Below are 4,625 nucleotides of genomic sequence, written 5' to 3'. Positions count from 1 at the left end.
TCTCGCGGTCCGTGAGTTCGAGCCCCGCGTCGGGCTCTGTGCTGACCACTCAGAGCCTGGAGCCTGCTTCCGATTCTGTGTCTCCCTCTCTCTCTGACCTTACCCCCATTCATGCTCTGTCTCTCTCTGTCTCTAAAATGAATAAACGTTAAAAAAAAAAATTTAAAAAGACATAGAAATAGAGACGGGCGTCTGGGTGGCTGGCTCATTCGGTTACGTGTCTGACGTCGGCTCATGTCGTGATCTCATAGTTCCATGAGTTTGAGCCCTGCGTGCTTGGGATTCTCTCTCTCCCTCTCTCTCTCTCTCTGCCTCTTTCCCCCTCACACTTTCTCTCTTTCAAACAAACAAACAAAAAAAAACATAAAAAAAAAAGGGAAGGAGGGAGGGAGGGAGGGAGGGTGGAAGGAGCAAGCAATGACATTTGCTACCTGCCATGGTGCGAATCCCCCCACCAAGGCCGGGAGGCACCCACTCTCTCTAGAGCCGTGTGAGACGCCCCCGGCACACGGCCACTCAGAGCCCATCCTCGGATTGATGAAACCCAAAGAAGACCCCCAAGGCTACGCAGGGGCAGGGGCGGAGCGGGGCCGGGACCCAGGCTTCCAACGCCCCCAGCCAAAGGCTGGCTCCGTGATGCCATGCCGGCGGCACTCTCCGGAACGTCCACGGCGCCCGGTGACTCGGCCTGAGACCCCCAGAGAGAGGATCGAGGCCGGTGGGCCTGGCCCGAGTCAGCCCAGCCCACCGCGGGCCGTCAGCCATCAGCCCTGGGGACCGGAGGTGCAGCTTTCTCAGCTACACAAGCCGGGCCATGACAGATGGCATGTGGTGACGAGGCCCAGGACCCAGCAGCGGGCATTTCTGGCTGTGAGTCACTCCCTCCCAGCTGCATTCTACAACGTCACCATGTCTGGCCCCTTGAGTGAGTGGACGCGTGTGTTTTAAATTCATCCCTCTGGGGACTCCCTTTTTCCTTATACATGTACATTTTCTTCTCACGAAGTGTGTGACCAGACCTTGGTTTGCGTCTTGTCTGTGCTCTGGTTTGCTGTGTGACCATGTCGGCCACCTGGCCCCTCCGGGCCCGGGTTTCATCATCTATCCTGTCTGAGCTTGGCCTACCGGAACGAATACCACAGACCGGGCGGCTTAGACAACAGACAATTTTTTTTTTTTTTCTCACAGTTTTCTGGAGACTGGGAAGTGCAGATTTGGCTCTCTCCGTGAGAGCCACTTACGGTCTCGCAGGCAGCCACCGTCTGGCTGTGTCTTCACGTACCGGGGAAAGCGCTCGGGTTTCTCTCCCCCTTCTTATAAGGACACTGATCTCACTGCGGGGGCCCCACCCTCACGAGCTCAGCCATAACCTCATCACGTCTCGGGCCCCGCCTCCTAACACCGTCGCATTGGGGTTTGGGGCTTCGGTGTATGAATTTTGGAGGGACGCATTCAGTCCATGACGTACCCTAACGGCCCTTCTAAGAGCTGCTTTGTGGGGGCGCCTGGGTGACTCAGTCCGTTAGGTGTCCGACTTCGGCTCAGGTCATGATCTCACAGTTTGTAAGTTCGAGCCCCGCGTCGGGCTCTATGCTGACAGCTCGGCTCCTGGAGCCTGCTTCTGAATCTGTGTGTGTGTGTGTGTGTGTGTGTGTGTGTGTGTGTGTGTCTCTCTCTCTCTCTCTCTCTCTCTCTCTCAAAACAATAAACATTAAAAGCTTCTTTGTAGACTGGGTTTGGTATGAGGTGTAGGTCCCCCCATGGAACACCATGGGGGTGGTGTGGCCCCCGACAGCTGGCTAAGTCTACATGTGTCTGGGCAACGGACCAAGTGAGGTGCTAAGCTAAGGACACCCTCCCAGGGAGGGTCCACTGAAGCCTCCACCTAAGGAGTAGTCATGGAAGGCTTCCCGCAGGAGGTGATGCCAGGGTGGGCCCTAAAGGATGAGACTGGAAAGACATCTTTCTTGGCGGGAGGATCGGCCTCTGCAAAGGCTGGCCTCAGAGGAACCGAGGTGGAGCAGAGTCAGGAAGTCTGAGACTGGCCCAGTCGCTACACCTCGGGGGTTAGTCTCAGGCAGGGAAAGAGGGGCTCGTCACAGCGAGGGTCTGGGGCACCCTGGAGCGTGGCGACCCTGGCTATCATTGGCCCCTGTGTGACCTTGGGCTCTCTGGGCCCCGGCTGCCTTGATGTCTGTAAAGCACACAGAATTGTTGGGAGAATACGGTAGAGAAGCCGCTTTCACGGTCCCTGGCATGGCGTGGGGTCCATACGTGTTGTTAGCGCCCTGTCTCTTCCTCGCATGAATCGAGTTAACAAGCATTTACTGAGCACTTACTGTGTTCCCCCTTCCTGTGCCAGGCCGCTCTGATTGAACAGGATTTCCCTGTCCCAGGAGCCTACAGGGCTGGTGACAGGGGTGGGGTAGACCCACAGGACAGGCACAGAGGCCAGAAGTCTGGTGAATGCGGGTGTCCTAAGGCCTCCTCGTGTCTCTCTCCATTCTGGAAGTGGGGGTTGGGCCAAATGTGCCAAGGGGGAGAACGCGGCCTTCCTTTTCTGGGGGCGCAGGGGTGGGGTGCCGGCTGCTGTTCATTAGATGCTCTGGGCTGCAGCCTGTGCTGTGGTGAGGGTGCCAGGGGCATGAACACTGGGCAACTGACCGGGCAAAGGCCGAGCTCAGGGGATCCCGGGGAGATATGAAGGGCAAACTGAATGGTAGGGGGAGGGTATCATTGCGTTTCCTATCTATTCACCTCTGCACTGTGCCCCAGGAGCAGAGGCTCCTTGTGGAGTCTGTGCCCCGGAGGACCAAAGGAGCTGCCCAGGGGGGAAGCGGGGCCACGGGTGGGGGTGGTGGAGGGGGCCCCGACGGGGTATGTCCTGAGCCCCAGCCTGAGCCTGGGGCCGGCAGGGAGCGTGGGTCGGGGTCTGGGGGGCCACGGGGACCGGGGTGTGAGCAGCCGCGTGAGAGGGGGGCGCCTAGACTCTCCGCCCCTTACTCTGCCGACCAGCCCGTCCATCCCGATCCTCGTTAGCGCGGCGCCACCTAGCGGCGCTCGGGGGAAACGGCGGCGCGACCTCGTCCGTGCCCACGGGCTGGGTCCCCGAGTTCCCGGGCAATCAGGCCCAGAGGAGCAGGCGGTGACACCCGACGCCTAAAGGGCTGAAGGAGTGGGGGCAGAGCCTGGAGAGAAGCAGCCGGGCACACCAGGCTTTGACCTTGACCCTAGTCTCTGTTTGCCCCCTCCTCAGCCTCAGCATCAGCGAGTACAAAGAGGAGGTGGGAGAAGGAGCAAGTCCAGAAGGGCAGGCAGGAAGAAACGTGCAGGTGTCCATGGTCCAGGAGCCCAGGACCGAGTGGGAACCCATCACTACGGAACCTCAGTGGGAGGCGAGGCCATGCACACCTGCTTTCCGACCTTGGGGGCGTTCGTGTGGTGGTGGGGTCTGTGTTTCTGTGTGTGCGCCTGTGCGAGTGTATGAATGCACATCTGCATGAGTGTATCTGTGCCGGTGTGCGATTGGATGTCTCTGTGTGTCTGTGTGAGTGTGTGTGAGCGAAACACTGGGCAGAGCCGTCCCTTTGGCTGTGCGTTTGGGGACAGCCTGTCCTCTGTGCCCCGCACCCCTTCCTGGGCCAGTTCATGCCCTCCCGTGTCCCCGGGGGGACGTGCGTGGAAACCTCTCCCAGGTGGGGCCCCTTCTGTCCCCACGCCAGCCCCACGCCTCAGCCCCAGCCCCAGCCTACAGGCCCAGTGTCAGCCGCTGAGGGAAATTGCTCCTTAAAGCTGGACGTGGAGGCCACCCAGCTTTACAGCTTCAGCCCGAGAGCCCTGTGCAAGGACATTCAGGTGGAAAATATGAGGACGTCCAGCAGCCCTTTGGTGTGTGCTTTAAAAAGCCAGGTGTTGGGGCGCCTGGGTGGCTCAGTCGATTAGGCTGCTGATTCTTGGTTTCGGCTCAGGTCCTGATCTCACGGTTCGTGGGTTCGAGCCCCATGTCTGGCTCTGTGCTGGCAGCATGGAGCCTGCTCGGGATTCTCAATCTCTCTCTCTCTCTCTCTCTCTGTCCCTCCCCCACTCACTCTCTGTCTCTCTCAAATAAATAAACAAACTTAAGAAAAATAGAAATGATTTTAAAAGTCAGGTGCGCGAGGACAAGGATGTTTCTTCTGCCCGGAAGAGACCAGAACCTGATGCTCTAAACCCCGAATGAGGAGGTTTGGAGGAGACTCCCGCTCAGTGAGGACTCTCAGACCAAGGCAGTTACTGTGCCTGTTTGTTTTCTGGCCACTCTCGGAGTCTCTGTCTCCTGGAGAGGAACAGGCTGTGTCAGAGCAAGGAACAGTAATGCTCGAGGAAATCGGAGGGTGACGGCCACAAATCTGACCGACATTGTTTGTCCTTTGGTAATGCCCTTCCCAGGAGTGATCAGGCCCCAGATGTCCATGGTGGAGGGGGAGGGGGCTCCCCCTGGCCGAGGGCCATTAGCTCAGCCCCCAGTGTGGGTATCTCCTTACAGAAGCAGGGGCCGAACCTCAGGGAAGTTATAAAACCTCCTTGCCCAAGGTCCCTCTGCTTCTAAGTGACACAGGGAGGATTTGAACCAGCTGTGTCGATGC

The sequence above is a fragment of the Herpailurus yagouaroundi genome, unplaced genomic scaffold (assembly GCF_014898765.1).
Source record: "Herpailurus yagouaroundi ecotype Mexico unplaced genomic scaffold, PumYag 216, whole genome shotgun sequence".
NCBI lineage: Eukaryota > Metazoa > Chordata > Mammalia > Carnivora > Felidae > Herpailurus > Herpailurus yagouaroundi.
The sequence above is the reverse complement of the archived record's forward strand: the minus strand, read 5'-3'. Positions refer to the sequence as shown.